An 18,774-nucleotide genomic window follows, 5' to 3' on the forward strand; every position below is an offset into this window, starting at 1 on the left:
ATCCTAGAGTATATGTTTTATTATATCTATTCTTTCAAATTTGTTATGGTGGATTTTAGTGCCCAAAGTGTGGCATATCTTGCAGAATATTTTGTGTTAATTTGAGAAGAATGTGTATTCTGCTGTTGTTGGATGACAGTCTATACATGGAAATTAGATTTAGTTGATTGGTGAAGTTGCTCAGTTCAACTGTATTTTTATTAATTTTTCTGCCTGCTAGTTCAGTTCATTAATAAATGTGGAGTGCTGATATATCCAACTGTAATAGTGGATTTGTCTCCTTCAACATGCAGTTTCATCAGATTTTCCTCAAATATTTTGGTGCTCTGTTCTTAGATGCGTACACATTAAGAACTGTTACGGTTTCTTGAAGAATTGATCCCTTTTATCATAATGCCCCTCATAATCTTTGATAATTATTCTTGCTCTGAAGACTGCTTTACCTCAAATTAACATAGCTACTCCAGTTACGTTTTCATTAGTGTTAGCATAGCATATTTTCCTTTATCCTTTTTGCATTTAACCTGTGTCTTTATTTAAGTTGTTTTCTTGTCAACAACATATATTTGGTTCTTCAGGATTTTTTTCCCCATTATGACACTTTCTGTTAACTAATTATTTATACCATTGCTGTTTAAAATTGTTATTCATATATTGAAATATATCATATCTGTTACTGTTTTGTGTTCATTGTCTTTGTTATTTCGTTTTGATTTTTTATCATTCACATTTTTTCTACTTTCTCTAGCTAAAGTATTTATTTTACTTTCATTTATTCCTTCTGTAATGCTGTTTCTTTCTCTATCTGGGTCTGTTTCTGACTTATGAAAATTTCCTTTTAATTAAGAATTTTTACCATTTCTTAAAACACAGGTCTACTGGCAACAACATTCTCCCATTTTCATTTGTCTGAGAAAGTTATTCTTTCTCCTTTACCTATGAAAGTTGCTTTTGTTGGATATATAATTCTAGATTTTTTTATTTCAATGCCTTAAAATATCATACTGAACTTTCCTCTTGTTTGCATGGTTTCTGAAGAGAACTGCAATGTAATTTATTTCCTTGCTGTTCCATAACTAAGGAGTTTGTTCCTCTAAATTTTTCAATACTTTTCTTCCTCTTTAATTTTTCCACTTTGAATATGATATCCTAAGGTGTAGAAGTTTTGTGCTATTGTCAGCTAAGATTCCTTGATCTGTGGATTGGTACCTATCATTAATTTTGGGAATTTATCAGTTATAATTATTTTTCTTTCCTTAAATAAGATTGACTTATTTCACAGAGGAATATTACTCAGCTATTAGAAATGACAAATACCCACCATTTGCTTCAACGTGGATGGAACTGGTGGGTATTATGCTGAGTGAAGTAAATCAATCGGAGAAGGACAAACATTATATGTTCTCATTCATTTGGGGAATATAAAAAATAGTGACAGGGAATAAAGGGGAAAGGAGAAAAATGAGTGGGAAATAACAGAAAGGGAGACAGAACATGAGAGACTCCTAACTCTGGGAAACGAACTCGGGGTGGGGGAAGGGGAGGTGGGCATGGGGTGGGGGTGGCTGGGTGATGGGCACTGAGGGGGGCACTTGATGGGATGAGCACTGGGTGTTATTCTATATGTTGGCAAATTGAACACCAATAAAAATAAATTTACAAAAAAAAAAAGAATCTGTTTCTTGGTTTGCCTCTCTTTTTTTTCCGCATTTATTATTTTGTTTCTTAAATTCCACATGAGTAAAGTCATATGATATTTGTCATTCTCTGACTGACTTATTTTGCTTAGCATTATATTCTTTATCTCCATCCATGTCATTACAAATGGCAAAACTTCATTCTTTTCATGGCCAAATAATATTCCATTGTATATATATGCCACATCTTCTTTATCCATTCATTAGTTGATGGAAACTAGGGCTGCTTCTATATCTTGACTATTATAAATGATTCATGTTTTACAATTCCTTCATAAATACCCAGTAGTGTGACTGCTAGATCAGAAGGTGGTTCCATTTTTTAACATTTTGAGGAAACTCCATAGTCTTTTCCAGAGTGGCAGCACCAGCTTGCATTACCACCACCAAGTGGCAAGAGGGTTCCTTTTTCTTCACATCATTGCCAACAACTGTTGTTTCTCCTGTTGTTGATTTTAGCCATTCTGACTGATGTGAGGTAATATCTCATTGTAGGTTTGATTTCCACTTCCATGATGATGAGTAATGATGGGCATCTTTTCATGTGTCTGTTGCCCATCTGTATGTCTTCATTGGAGAAATGTCTGTTCATGTCTTCTCAACTTTAATTAGATTATTTTGGTATTAGGTGGTGAGATGTATCAGTTCTTTATATATTTGGATATTAATTTTTTACTGAACATGTCATTTGCAAATACCATCTCCCATTCCATAGGTTGCCTTTTAGCTTTATTGATAGTTTCTTTCACTGTGCAGCAGCTTTTTATTTTGATGAAGTCCCAATAGTTTGTTTTTCCTTTTGTTTCCATTGCCTCGGGATACATATCTAGAAAAATGTTCCTATGGCTGATGTCAGACAGGATCCTACCTATGCTCTCTTCTAGGACTTTTATGTTTTCAGGTCTCACATTTAGGTCTTTCATCCATGTTAAATTTATTTTTGTGTATGGTATAAGAAAGTGGTCCAGTTTCATTCTTTTGCATGTTGCTCTCCAGTTTTCCCAGTAACGTTTGTTGAGGAGACTTTCTTTTTCACGTTGTATATTCTTTCCTGCTTTGTCAAAAATAAACTGACCATATAGTTGTGGGTTCATACTGGATTTTCTATTCTGTTCTCTTAATCTATGTGTCTGTTTTTGTACCAGTACCATACTGTCTTGATGATTACAGCATTGTAATACAACTTGAAGTCTTGAATTGTGATACCTCCAGTTTTGTTCTTCTTCCTCAAGGTTCCTTTGGCGATTTGGGGTCTTTTGTGGTTCCATAGAAACTTTAGGATTGTGTGTTTTAGTGCTATGAAAAATGCTGATGGAATTTTGGTAGGGATTGCATTAAATATGTAGATTGTTTGGGTAGTATAGACATTTTAACAATATTTGTTCTTCCAATCCATGAGCATTGAATGTCTTTCCATTTGTTGGTGGCATCTTCAATTTCTTCCATCTCGGTTTTATACTTTCCAGAGTACAATTTTTTCACCCCTTTGGTTAGGTGTATTCCTAGGTATCTTATTATTTTTGGTGCAGTTGAAATGGGATTGTTTCCTTAATCTCTTTTTCTGCTGATTCATTACTGGTGTATAGAAATGCAGCAGATTTCTATACACTTTTTTTTATTCTGCAACTATATTGAATTCATTTTTGAGTTCTAGCAATTTTAGGGGAGAGTCAGGTTTTCTATATAAAATGTCATTTCGGGATCCCTGGGTGGCGCAGTGGTTTAGCGCCTGCCTTTGGCCCAGGGCGCGATCCTGGAGACCCGGGATCAAATCCCACGTCGGGCTCCCGGTGCATAGAGCCTGCTTCTCCCTCTGCCTGTGTCTCTGCCTCTCTCTCTCTCTCTCTCTCTCTGTGTGTGTGTGACTATCATAAATAAATAAAAATTAAAAAAAATAAAATGTCATGTCCTCTGCAAATAGTGAAAATTTTATTTCTTCCTTATCAATATGCATGCATTTTATTTATTTTTGTTACCTGATTGCTGTGGCTAGTTTTTACAGTACTATGTTGGATAAAACTGGTGACAGTGGACATCTTGTCTAGTTCCTGACCTTAGGGGAAAAGCTCTCAGTTTTTCCCCATTCAATATAATGTTCAGTGTGGATTTCTCATATATGGCCTTATTATGATGAATGTTTCCTCTAAACCTGTTTTGTTGAAGGTTTTTTTTTTAATCATGAGTGGATATTGTACTTTGTCAATACTTTTTCTGCATCTGTTGAAATGAGCCACTGCTTCATAATTGATTTTGTTTAGATAATCTGTCCATTGATCCATTGATATATGTGGGGTATTAACGTCTCCAACTATTATTGTATTATTATTGATTAGTTCCTTTATGTTTGTTATTAACTGTTTTATGTATTTGAGTGCTCCATGCTGGGTGCATAAATATTTACAGTTATTATAACTTTTGTTTGATTGTCCCCTTTATGATTATATAATGCCCTTCCTTATCTCTTGTGAGCCTTTTTTTTAAGTCTAGCTTGTCTGACGTAAGTATTGCTACTATGGTTTTCTTTTGACATCCATTTGTATGATAAATATTATTCCACCCCCTCACTTTCAATCTGTAGATGTCTTTAGGTCTGAAATGAGTCTCTTGTAGGTAGCATATAGATTGGTCTTGTTTTTTATGCATTCTGTCACCATATATCTTTTGATTATTACATTTAGTTCATTTACATCCAAAGTAACTATTGATAGATATATATTTGTTGCCAGTTAATTACTTTTTCATTTATTATCTTTCCCTCTTTCTGGGTTTTCTGCATTTCTTTAGTGATATATTTGGATTTTTTCACTTTATACTTTGCATATTTATTAGTGGTTTTTGATTTGTGGTTATCATTAGGTTTGTATATAACATCATCTACATATGGCAGTCTGTATTAAGTTTATAATCCTTTACATTTCAACACATTATTTACTGTTCTCCCCATGTTTTAGATATATGGTGTCATATTTTACATTCTCTTATTTTGTGAGTCCCTTCACTGATTTTTTACAGAAATATTCAATATTTTTTACTGCTTCTGTGTTTCCTACCTTGATACTGTGTTTGGTCTTTCCTTCCTACTCAACAAGTCCCCTTTATTTCCTGCAGGGCTGGTTTAGTGGTCACAAACTTCTTTAGTTTTTGTCTCTAAAACTTTATCTTTCCTTCTATTCTAAATGATACCTTGCTGCATACAGCATTCTTGGCTGCAGGTGTTTCCCATTCAGCACTTTGAATATATCATGACACTTCTTTCTGGTGTGGAATGTTTCTGCTGAAAAATCCACCAATAGCCCTATGTGGTTTCTTTGTATGTAACTGTCTTCTTTGGTCTTGCTGCTTTTAATATTTTTTCTTTATCACTACATTTTACCATTTAATTTTTAATTTATTTTTTATTTAAATTCAACTAATTAACATATAGTGTATTTTTAAGTTTCAGAGGTAGAATTCAGTGATTCATCAACCCACTTAATCATTTTAATTACAGTATGTCTTGGTGTGGATCTGCTTTTGTTGATTTTGTTGGGAGTTGTCTGTGCCTCCTGGATCTGGATATTGGTTTCCTTCCCCAAATTAGGGAAGTTTTCAGCTCTTATTTCCTCAAATAAATTCTCTGTACCTTTTTGTCTCTTTTCTTCTGGGACTCCTATAATACAAATATTATTACATATGATGGTTTCATTGAGTTCCTGAATAATTTTTTTTCTCTCTCTTTTGTTTAGCTTGATGACTTTCCATTACTCTGTCTTCTAGGTCATTAATTTGTTGCTCTGCTTCTTCCAGCCTGCTGGTCACTCCATCAAGTGTGCTTCTCATTTTTTTTTATTGAGTTCCTTATCTGTGCTGTTATTCCTTATTTCTTTTTTTTAATAAATTTATTTTTTATTGGTGTTCAATTTGTCAACATACAGAATAACACTCAGTGCTCATCCTGTCAAGTGCCCACCTCATGTTAAGGGCTCCACTATTTTCTCAAGCCCAATGAGTATTCTTATAATCATTACTTTCAATTCTTCATCAGTTATGTTACTTACAATGGTTTCACTTAGATCTCTGGCTGTGGCCTTGTGCTGTTCTTTCATTTGGGACAAATTTCTCCTGATTTTGCCTGTCTCTGAGCCTATTTCTGTGTGTAAGGAAAGTCAGCTACTTCTGTCCTTCAGGCTTTATGAAGAAGGGGTCCTTCAGTGCTCTGCAGTGTAGTGTCCCCTTTTCCCCAGGACCTGGCATTGCTGAGAGTTTCTCCATTGTATGCTGTGTGTGCTCTGCTATTGCGTCCTGGCCATTTTGTCCCTCAGGCCAGTCTTCTGTAGAGGCTCTCTTTGCCTGTTGTGGGCAGCTTTTGGTCCCTGGCTTGAATGTGGTGAGTTTTATCTAGGTATGCTCCGGTCTGCTTGTGAAATGAGACCTGGGTCAGGAGACTTGGTGTTGGCAGTGGTTTCGGTTGGTCTTCTGGGAGAGGATGCCCACCACACTAGAACTGAGGCAAGTATGCCTGGGAAGGATGGTTCTCCTTGGTGTAAGCAAGCTAAGTAGCAAGTGTTGGCACTGCACTGGTTCCTGTAGTGGCTCTGTGTTTATGCAGAGGGGTAGGAGGAAAATGGAACCTACCACTTCCTTTGTTCCTTGAGGGGTCTCTGAATGTTGCCTCTCTGGGAAATGCTGTAAAATGAGCAACTAACCTCCCCATTGTGTGCCCAAGGTGCTCTTTAGATAGCTGTTTCCATGTTGTATGTCACATGCTGTTTGCCCTGCCTTTTCTCTAAGAGCAGCCCCCTGTCTTTCCAGCTCTCTCAGAGCCAAGCATGCTGACTTTTAAAATGCCAAGCTTAAGCCCTGCTGGTTGCCAGAACTCATAAAATTTAGTCTCTCCCACTTTCCAAGCGCACTGCTATGGAGATTCATTTTCCTTTTGTGCTCCCCTATGTGCTAGTCTGTCTCTGGCCTTTCTCTGCAACCATGGCTAATCTCTCTATCACAGAGGCAACAATCCATTTCTCTCCCAAGCTATAGTCTCCACAATTTGTACTTTCTTTGATGTCACCTCTTCTTTACATTTAGTTGTAGAATTTGTCCTAGTACTCTTCAGATTGATTTCTGGGATATCTCAAATGATTTGATAGTTATTTAGTTGCATTCATGGGATGAGGCAAGCTTAGAGTTCTCCTCCTCCACCACCACCATCTTCTTCTCTTGAAGATGGTGGCTATTTGATGATCTTGACCTTCTCTAACTTTCTATACCTATGCGGAGCTAGAAATTCTGATGTTTGTATTTTATTTGTTTAGGGTTTTTTTTTTCTAGTTATAGTGGGAATAATGGTCTTTTACTACTTCTACATTATGATTTAAAATCAAATGTCAGAATGATCTTCCTAAAATATAAATTGGATCAGGACATTCCTTTGCTTCCTAAGATTCAGTGGTTTCCCACTGTACATCAAAAAATTTTAAATAATAAAATACAAACTAATTCTCTTTGGCTCTCTTTCTCTAGTGTCTTTCATGATCTTATTCTGTCGTACCCTTTCAACTTTTTCACATGACATTACTCTTAATTTCTAGTCCAACAATTGGCAATCATTTCTTGCAAAACACCAGATAGCAATTATTTTAAACTTTTTGGTCATATGATTTTTGTTACAACTATTCACCTATGCTGTTACAACATCAAGCAGTATTGAGAATAAATAAAATAGCTTGGCTGTATTCCAAAATTTGTTTGGATACTTGAATTTCATAAAACTTACATATAACATGAATTTTTTTTTCTTTAGGATTTTTTTCCTTCTAATGAACAAAAAAATATATAAACCTTCTATGGATGCCAGCCAAACAAAAAAAGATGCAGCAAGTCAGATTCAGCCAATGAGCCATAGTTTGTTGATCTCTATCTAGCCACAATAGTTTGCCTACATTGCATAGGAAGCACAACCCATTCCCTTTGTGGCAGATTTCTTTCTCCTTAGGTTTGGCTTTAAATGTGATCTTTTCACAGATTCCTTCTCTAGCCACCCTTTCTAAAGTAAATATGTCCCTTTCCCTTGTTTTATACTGCATCCAATTTCCCTTTCCCTTTAATATTCTTATCACAATGTATAATTATATGTTTATATTTTCTTGGTATTTTCTGCCTCTTCCAATAGATTTTAAGTTTAGTCAGGGATAATGTCTGTTGAGATTTTATTCACCAGTGCTTAACACCTACTATTATTTAGTAAGTGTTCAATAAATATTTGCAAAATGCACTATTCAGGCTCTTTCTGCCCCTTGGGCTTTGATTGCTAATTTGAAGGGGTTGATCCAACTGTTTTAATTGTAGGTTTACTGAATACACCTGAAAGGCTTATTGTACTAAGCAATGCCAAGTCTAAGGCTTGACGAACCTAGTCTATCCTCTCCCCCATTCAACAGTGTGGACAACTTGATAGTAGGTCTCTGAGCTATAAACCAGTGACTGTTTTGGTGTAACTGAGATTCTAGTTCTACAAAGCTCAGACTTCTCCCTTGTATACACTGGGTGTGGCATGCCTAAAACAGTAGGATAAGATAGCCTTTTTTACTTCACTCTACAGATCTCTAGTTTATGTTAGTTACCATAATATAAATAGGGCCATTATTGAAATCTAGATGTAATTATATTTACAAAAGGTCTATTTTTAAAAACAAGCATATCAGCTTATAATTGACTGTTTAAAAAAGACACAGTTTCACATATATGTCCACATATATACTAAAATGATCAATATTCAAAGGAAATAGCAAAAATGCAGGTATTCCTTACTTTGCACAGTTCTGGAATGCATAGATTTCACTTACCATGCTTTAGTTAAATAATACCAGTTGCCCAACAACACAATTGAAGTTTCATTTACCATGGTACACTAACGTCAGTAATTGAATAAAGTACACACTTTTAGCTCTTGAGTACATAAATCATTACTATGCAATTAACAGATGTAAATTATGGTTAATGACTAATTACATCATTTTTTTCAGTCTTTTGGTGATTGGTCACTGAGCATATACTCAGCTTATGTGCAGGGAACAAAGCATTTGTTTATATTGCCTCTTTGTTTCCTACTGATAAACCCATATGACGTTTAACAAAAATGTATAATGAGAAAATGAATTAGCCAGTAAAGATGAAAGTTCAAAAAAGAAACTAAAAGTGATTTTTAAAGTTTAATATATATATTTTAATTCAATAATAATTAACATGTTATACTAGCTTCATGTATAAACATAATGTGAAATAAGACAGTGAAAGCAAGGAAAATACCATATGATTTCATCCGTTAAGTGGAACTTAAAAAACAAATAAAGACAGACTGAAAAAAAAAAACCCACAACATACTCTAAACTACAGAGAACAAACTGATGGTTGCCAGAGGGGAGGTGAGTGAGGGGATGGGTGAAATATATCAAAGAGACTAAGAGTACACTTACCTTGATGAGTTATTGAATCATTATATCGTACACCCAAAATTAATAATACTGTATGTTGATTATATTTCCATTTAAAAAAAAAAAAGGAAGAAAAGAGAACAGCTGCTGAGAAAAGACATTGCTGGCAAAGTCGGACTTGCCAAAGAGATGTATGAAACTGTTGCCAAGTCTATCAAGAGAATCATCTTAAAAATCCCAATGACTGGGGGAAGAAGTTAAGATGGCAGAGCAGTAGAACTCTATGCTTGTCTCAACCCTTGAACACAGCTAGATAAATATCAAGTCATTCTTAACACCCAAGAGATCGATCTAAATGCTGAGAGAACAAATTGCAGAACGAGAAAAAAGAAGCCACACTATGGAAGGCAGGAGGTGCTGAGATGTGATTCTGTGGAGAAAGGAATCATAGATGCTGCAGAGGGGAAGGATCCTTGATCTTAGAGAGAAACAGAGAGAAAGCAGCCCACAGGGAATTGAACAAGAGAAGCACATCCCCAAAACCATTAACTGGAAAAACTAGAGCAGTTGATTATCACGTTTTTACAAGCAGCAGAGCTCAAAGTCTGAGGTTGTAGAAGTCCATGCCACTGCCAAGAGGAGACTGACTGGCATAGCAGTGCTCCTATGGGGAAGATATGCAGAGGCCTGGGAGTGGATGGCTTGAGGATCCCCTGGGTTGCACTGAGAGAGAAAGTTCTCCTACTTGGAGTGCACTTGAGAGAGGTGGCAGGGCCTCTCAGGGGACAAAAGAGCTGGCAGGCACTAACCTATTGCTCTGGTCATTAGCATAGGAACAGAGATATCTGCTGAGGGCAGCAAACCTTGGTCCCAGCTTTTTACTGTGCTTTATCATAAACTCCAAGCCTCTGCATGGTAGTGTGACTGCTTTTCTGGAACTAAGCAGCACCGTCACACCATGAGGAGACCTCCCCCCAGGGGATCAGAACAGGTCCATGCCACATAGGATCCCTAAAACTTGACGTTTTGAAACTGCTGCATGCCTGAGATAAAACACAGGAGTACTGTGCCACCCCGGCAGGCAGTCAAGCTAGAATAGAGAGAGAGGCAGAGATGCAGGGACACAAGAAGGGGAGGTTGTTCACTCTTCTGTGAGGGTTTCCTGAAAATGGTTTCACCATTTTCCCCATGCCTAACACACTGACAGACTTCAGTAAGCAACACAGTTGCCCTCAGTGGAAGCTGGAGCCACCAAGGCCTGCCCCGCTGCACCTTGCAGGTGCATCTTTACTAGGGCAAGTTGGCCCACAATCAGAGCAGCAGCTCCTTCCCAGAAGACCACATGATTTCACTCATATGTGGAAATTAAGAATCAAAACAGACGAACATAGGGGAAGGAGGGAAAAAGAGAGAAAAACAAACCATAAGAAAGTCTTAACCATAGAGACCAAACTAAGGGTTGATGTAGGGAGGCAGCCAGAGGTAGACTAAATGGGCGCTAGGTGTTAAGGAGGGCACTTGTGATGAGCACTGGATGTCATATTTAAGTGATGAATCACTAAACTCTACACCTGAAACCAATTTTACCATATATGTTAACTAACTAGAATTAAACAACTTGAAATCAAATAAATAAATAAATAAATAAGAAATAAGAAAATCCCAATTACTGAAATGACAATCCTCAAAGCCTGAGATTTTTTTTTCTCTGAAAATCAACTGCAAGCCATAAACTTCCAGCAGAGAAAGGAATCTCTCATTCAGGACTTGGTTCTGCTTTGGGAGAAGTGTGCAAGTCTCAATGATGCAGACCTTTTAGACATCATTTATACTTAATTTCATTGGCACCAGAAAGTTTGGGATATTTTTCAGATGAATAAATGACCAGATGAAGACACTGACCTTTTTGATATGGAACAATTCACATTCATTTAAGAAAATTCTTCAGAGATGGGAACCTGGGTGTTAAGCATCTGCCTTCAGCTCAAGTCATGATCCCAGGGTCTTGGGATCGAGCCCCAAGTCTGGCTCTCTGCTCAGCAGGAGGCCTGTGGCTCCCTCTCCCTCTGTCTGCCACTCCCTCTGCTTGTGCTCTTTTTGTCAAATAAATAAAATCTTTTTTAAAAAAGAAAATTCTTCAGAGAGCATCAAAAAATGTGATAGCTTCAGAGACACTGAGGAGAATGCAGTATAGGTTCAAATTACCTGGGGTACAGTATAGAAAGCCAAACCAGCACAAACCTGCTTCTATGGTGTATTATTCCCAGATTCCCTATGCCATCACTTCCTGCGAGCTGAGAGCAATATATCCCTTCTGGGTCAGGCACTGATAGTTGCTAACAATCACCATAAGATTGTGAATATCGACTTAAATAGCCAGCATCTGGACTCTCTTAAGTCTATTGTTTTTTTTAAAAAGTATAATCAGACCATTGAAATTCACAGCTCTACTAGACTTCTACAAGAACGAACCCTTGAGCTGGATATATACATGGATTCAATGATCATTCATGAAAACAGAATAGAAAAACAGAGTCCAGAGAGTGACTCAAGAAACATTTGGAGACTATCCTCAACCAATACTAGACTTTTCATAATAGAAGATTGAAACAAAATTCAAGTGACTTAAATGGAGACATCTTGTTTGAGAGAAAAGAACCCCCCTGGGGCCTAAAAATGTTCTCTAGCTTGCATCTTCTGGAAGTTGAAATCCTTAGCACCAGCTGGTATTGCAAATGCACCACTTCCTCTGTTGCTCACTTGCATATCCAATAAGGAAATGTATTATTTTAAAATTAGATATCTCTAATAAAAGGTATGTGGTTTTGCAAGCACAGTATTTCCCTAACTATACTGCATATGCATTTCAGTTAACAGCTAACTAGATGGCTTCTATTTATAAATTTGTGTTTTAGAAATTAACTCTTGATATTGACAGTTTAGAAATGTTCATGATTGTTGGAACTGATTCTTTCCTCCTCTACTGTGAAGTCCTCTCCCCCATACCCCACAAAGCATAGCAATTGTGGACCTTTAAAAAATGACAAGATGACCTTTTTCTCACTCCTATCTCTCCTTGATCCTGAAAGACATCACATTATAATTGTTTGTTTCTAAGGATTTTATCTTAAGCCTTGAATCATGGAAAGAAGCAGCAAGAAACTATATTCAACTCAAAACTTTCTAGGAAAAAAATCATAAAACTGGTTCAATCAGAGGGTACAGTTGTGTCCACTAAGTTACTGCTGGAGGTAGCATATCAGATGATTCAGTTATATAAAATAATAGTTTTATTGTGAATGATACTTTTCATAATCTGTATTACCATACATATGACATTCAAACTCATCAATACTATACTGACTTGTGAATAAAGATCCTTAGAGGGGATCCCTGGGTGGCTCGGCGGTTTAGCACCTGCCTTTGGCCCCGAGCGAGATCCTGAGGTCCTGGGATCGAGTCCTACATTGGGCTTCCTGCATGTATCCTGCTTCTCCCTCTGTCTGTGTCTCTGCCTCTCTCTCTCTCTCTCTCTCTCATGAATAAATAAATAGAATCGTAAAAAAAAAAGATCCTTAGAAACTGGTAAAAAAATTTTTGAAAGAAAAAAGGAAAAAGTAAATGGAGTCACAGAAGAAATAGCCAACCTTAGATATGGTGACACTACCACCCATTTGATGTATGAAGACATCACATAAATTATGAATCTGGTTGTGATAACCAACCACTGCTTTAAATCAGTGGCTTATATCTACATTAAGGACTGACTGCCAGCAATTCAAAATAGTAGGTGTTAAAACTGTTTAAATTATAACACATCCCTATGTTGACTTTTATTTCCCAAGATTATCTGTGCCTGTGATTACTGCCTTTAGTATTTTAAATCATTTTTTTTATTTTTATTTTTTTATGATAGTCACAGAGAGAGAGAGAGAGAGAGAGAGAGAGAGGCAGGGACACAGGCAGAGGGAGAAGCTGGCTCCATGCACCGGGAGCCTGACGTGGGACTCGATCCCGGGTCTCCAGGATCACGCCCCGAGCCAAAGGCAGGCGCTAAACCACTGCGCCACCCAGGGATCCCTGCTTTTAGTATTAAATATCACTGCCAATAGTGAAATGATCTGTGGACATAAAGTAGAAAACTTACATTCATTTTTATCCACATTTCACAATGGATCCCCTGGCGCTGAGAATGTTTACTACTTCCTACTTTCCATTTTCATAGATACAGGGTACACAAACAATGATGTGGCTTCAACTATTTTCTAGCTAAACTCTACCGCAGAACAAGGTGATCCCCAAATTGTTGTCACCCTGGATAATATCATCACCCTGGATAATATCTAGTCTCTTTGTGAAAATCAAACACAAAGGAACTAAAAATAAACAGTATAATCCACTCATTTTAAGCCCATTATCTTGTTTCCACAGGTTATGTAGATCTAATACTGGACTGGATGAACTAATGCCAATTATCATTTTCTAAACCTGTCTAAAAACTAATAAGGCAAAATATTAGAACTCACTTGGACTTTCTTGTAAGACATATCTATTCTTTCTTTCTGAGTTGGGCTATATGATACTTTTTTAGTTTGAGGTTTGTTTGTTTTTTGTTTTTTTTTTTTTTTCATTTGCTGTTTTCTCCTTAGCATTGCCATCAAAGGGATCTATTTAAGGTAAGACATTCTCTTTTCCTTCTGGCCACTCGTCTCCAACTAAAGGCCTCATTTCTCATCTTTCTGACTTATATTATGAACCACAGAAAAGCCTAAAAGAAGATTAAAGAAGTAAGATTTGTCTGTATTGTCCCTATTTCTCTTAATACCTTTTCCTGTCCTCAGAGACTAAATGCCTTCTCCAGCTTCTTCACCATTCTCTTTACAAATATGATTTGCTCTTAAAAATTTATCCTTAGTGCTAGGATGTTAAATAGATTTTATCTTGTATGCCAACTCTAAATTATTGATAGTAGTTACCTGAAATGCTTTGTAAAGGATTGTGGGGTTGCATCTAGTTGTTTTGAGTTATGGGAAGAATGCACTAAAGTAAGGATGAATATCAATAATTCAATGGCTTAAACACATTCTCTTTCTTACATGACACTCCCAATGTAGAAAATTCAGGTCAGAGGGATAACTCTATTTCTTAGTCATTCAGGGACTTGCTTTCTTACAAGTAATTGTACTTCCAACTCATAGGGAATGACTGCCATTTGTATGGTTGAAGGTAGATATCTATTATGTCTAAGTTGCAGGGAGTGGGAAGAGATGAGAGAATGGAGAGGCAATAATACACTAAATCTTAAGAGCCAGGCCCAAATATGGCACACATCACTTCCACTCACTTCAGTGGTTATAACAATAATCTGTAGATCATGTAAGTGCAAAGGAGGTTGGGAATTGTAGTCTAGCTGGGCAGCCAAATGTCAAGCAAGAAGGGAAGACTGTATGTGGGGGCGGGGGGGGGGGGGGGGGGGGCAACCACCAGTCTCTAGGGACTAAGCTTAGCAAGAAGAAGTGCCAAAATTGTTTAATACTATCTGCCATGGGTTGGGAGAAAGAAACTGTATTTGATGATTTTGCCTTATGTGTGAAATGAAAGTCATGCTTTCTCTCCAAGAATGTTCTGAAGTTAAGGTCAAATTCAACAAATATTCATTGAGCATTACCTATGGGCCAGGCATGGTTGTTAGATTCTGTGCAGGTACAAAAGTGAAATGAACATAGTCTATGTTTTGTTACATATTAAAGAATCAAAGACTCAACTCTAAATAACAGGATTTCAGACATCAGCTACCAAGAAGAAGAAATATAGACTTGAGAATAAGGCCTTCGCGGGGGAGGAGCAAGATGGCGGAAGAGTAGGGTCTCCAAATCACCTGTCTCCACCAAACTACCTAGAAAACCTTCAAATTATCCTGAAAATCTATGAATTCGGCCTGAGATTTAAAGAAAGACCAGCTGGAATGCTACAGTGAGAAGAGTTCGCGCTTCTATCAAGGTAGGAAGACGGGGAAAAAGAAGTAAAGAAACAAAGGCCTCCAAGGGGGAGGGGCCCGCGAGGAGCCGGGCTGAGGCCGGGGCGAGTGTCCCCAGGACAGGAGAGCCCCGTCCCGGAGGAGCAGGAGCTGCACCGACCTTCCCGGGCGGAGAGGGGCTCGCGGGGAGGTGGAGCAGGACCCAGGAGGGCGGGGATGCCCTCGGGCTCCCGGGGACAGTAACAGCAACTGCGCACCCAGGAGAGTGCGCCGAGCTCCCTAAGGGCTGCAGCGCGCACGGCGGAACCCGGCGGGACCCGGAGCAGCTGAAGGGGCTCGGGCGGCGGCTCCGCGGAGGGGGCTGCGCGGCCCCGGGAGCAGCTCGGAGGGGCTCGGGCAGAGGAAGAGGCTCCGTGCGGAGGGGCCTGCGCAGTTCCAGGAGCAGCTCGGAGGGGCTCGGGCGGCGGCTCCGCGGAGGGGGCTGCGGCCCGAGAGCGCGAATCCAACAGCGCAGGCTCCGGAGCACAGGGCGCCGGGACACAGCCCAGGATCCCGCCTCCCCCGGGACAGGCAGAGGCCGGGAGGGCCCAGGACAGCAAGGACGCTCCTGCCCCAGCTGAGCACATCAGCGGCCCCGCCCCGGAGCCTCCAGGCCCTGCAGACGGAGTTCCTGCCGGAGCTGAATCCAGATTTCCAGAGCTGGCCCCGCCACTGGGGCCGTTCCTCCTGCGGCCTCACGGGGTAAACAACCCCCACCGAGCCCTGCACCAGGCAGGGGCACAGCAGCTCCCCCAAGTGCTAACACCTGAAAATCAGCACAACAGGCCCCTCCCCCAGAACACCAGCTAGACGGACAACTTCCAGGAGAAGCCAAGGGACTTAAAGTACACAGAATCAGAAGATACTCCCCGGTGGTTCTTTTTTTGTTTGTTTGTTTTTGTTTTTGTTTTGTTTTGCTTTTTGATTTGTTTCCTTCCCCCACCCCCTTTTTTTTCTCCTTTCTTTTTCTTTCTCTTTTTCTTCTTTTTTTTTTTTTTCGTTTTTTTTTTCTTTTTCTTCCCTTTTTTTTTCTCTCTTTCTCTTTTCTTTCCTTCTTTCTCTCCTCTCTTTTTCTCTTTTTCCCAATACAACTTGCTTTTGGCCACTCTGCACTGAGCAAAATGACTAGAAGGAAAACCTCACCTCAAAAGAAAGAATCAGAAACAGTCCCCTCTCCCACAGAGTTACAAAATCTGGATTACAATTCAATGTCAGAAAGCCAATTCAGAAGCACTATTATACAGCTACTGGTGGCTCTAGAAAAAAGTATAAAGGACTCAAGAGACTTCATGACTGCAGAATTTAGAGCTAATCAGGCAGAAATTAAAAATCAATTGAATGAGATGCAATCCAAACTAGAAGTCCTAACGACGAGGGTTAACGAGGTGGAAGAACGAGTGAGTGACCTAGAAGACAAGTTGATAGCAAAGAGGGAAACTGAGGAAAAAAGAGACAAACAATTAAAAGACCATGAAGATAGATTAAGGGAAATAAACGACAGCCTGAGGAAGAAAAACCTACGTTTAATTGGGGTTCCCGAGGGCGCCGAAAGGGACAGAGGGCCAGAATATGTATTTGAACAAATTCTAGCTGAAAACTTTCCTAATCTGGGAAGGGAAACAGGCATTCAGATCCAGGAAATAGAGAGATCCCCCCCTAAAATCAATAAAAACCGTTCAACACCTCGACATTTAATTGTGAAGCTTGCAAATTCCAAAGATAAGGAGAAGATCCTTAAAGCAGCAAGAGACAAGAAATCCCTGACTTTTATGGGGAGGAATATTAGGGTAACAGCAGACCTCTCCACAGAGACCTGGCACGCCAGAAAGGGCTGGCAGGATATATTCAGGGTCCTAAATGAGAAGAACATGCAACCAAGAATACTTTATCCAGCAAGGCTCTCATTCAAAATGGAAGGAGAGATAAAGAGCTTCCGAGACAGGCAGCAACTAAAAGAATATGTGACCTCCAAACCAGCTCTGCAAGAAATTTTAAGGGGGCCTCTTAAAATTCCCCTTTAAGAAGAAGTTCAGTGGAACAGTCCACAAAAACAAAGACTGAATAGATATCATGATGACACTAAACTCGTATCTCTCAATAGTAACTCTGAATGTGAACGGGCTTAATGACCCCATCAAAAGGCGCAGGGTTTCAGACTGGATAAAAAAGCAGGACCCATCTATTTGCTGTCTACAAGAGACTCATTTTAGACAGAAGGACACCTACAGCCTGAAAATAAAAGGTTGGAGAACCATTTACCATTCGAATGGTCCTCAAAAGAAAGCAGGGGTAGCCATCCTTATATCAGATAAACTAAAATTTACCCTGAAGACTGTAGTGAGAGATGAAGAGGGACACTATATCATACTTAAAGGATCTATTCAACAAGAGGACTTAACAATCCTCAATATATATGCTCCGAATGTGGGAGCTGCCAAATATATAAATCAATTATTAACCAAAGTGAAGAAATACTTAGATAATAATACACTTATACTTGGTGACTTCAATCTAGCTCTTTCTATACTCGATAGGTCTTCTAAGCAAAACATCTCCAAAGAAACGAGAGCTTTAAATGATACACTGGACCAGATGGATTTCACAGATATCTACAGAACTTTACATCCAAACTCAACTGAATACACATTCTTCTCAAGCGCACATGGAACTTTCTCCAGAATAGACCACATATTGGGTCACAAATCGGGTCTGAACCGATACCAAAAGATTGGGATTGTCCCCTGCATATTCTCGGACCATAATGCCTTGAAATTAGAACTAAATCACAACAAGAAGTTTGGAAGGACCTCAAACACGTGGAGGTTAAGGACCATCCTGCTAAAAGATAAAAGGGTCAACCAGGAAATTAAGGAAGAATTAAAAAGATTCATGGAAACTAATGAGAATGAAGATACAACCGTTCAAAATCTTTGGGATGCAGCAAAAGCAGTCCTAAGGGGGAAATACATCGCAATACAAGCATCCATTCAAAAACTGGAAAGAACTCAAATACAAAAGCTAACCTTACACATAAAGGAGCTAGAGAAAAAACAGCAAATAGATCCTACACCCAAGAGAAGAAGGGAGTTAATAAAGATTCGAGCAGAACTCAACGAAATCGAGACCAGAAGAACTGTGGAACAGATCAACAGAACCAGGAGTTGGTTCTTTGAAAGAATTAATAAGATAGATAAACCATTAGCCAGCCTTATTAAAAAGAAGAGAGAGAAGACTCAAATTAATAAAATCATGAATGAGAAAGGAGAGATCACTACCAACACCAAGGAAATACAAACGATTTTAAAAACATATTATGAACAGCTATACGCCAATAAATTAGGCAATCTAGAAGAAATGGACGCATTCCTGGAAAGCCACAAACTACCAAAACTGGAACAGGAAGAAATAGAAAACCTAAACAGGCCAATAACCAGGGAGGAAATTGAAGCAGTCATCAAAAACCTCCCAAGACACAAGAGTCCAGGGCCAGATGGCTTCCCAGGAGAATTTTATCAAACGTTTAAAGAAGAAATCATACCTATTCTCCTAAAGCTGTTTGGAAAGATAGAAAGAGATGGAGTACTTCCAAATTCGTTCTATGAAGCCAGCATCACCTTAATTCCAAAGCCAGACAAAGACCCCGCCAAAAAGG

At 38.8% G+C, this 18,774-nt stretch overlaps 1 pseudogene; it reads left to right on the forward strand.

Moving 5' to 3' along the window:
* Nucleotides 1–9,295: 9,295 nt before the first annotated feature.
* Nucleotides 9,296–11,915, forward strand: LOC112671941 (centromere protein N-like; annotated as a pseudogene).
* The last annotated feature ends 6,859 nt before the right edge of the window (nucleotides 11,916–18,774 follow it).

Source organism: Canis lupus, chromosome X, assembly GCF_003254725.2.
Source record: "Canis lupus dingo isolate Sandy chromosome X, ASM325472v2, whole genome shotgun sequence".
In the NCBI taxonomy this organism is placed as follows: domain Eukaryota; kingdom Metazoa; phylum Chordata; class Mammalia; order Carnivora; family Canidae; genus Canis; species Canis lupus.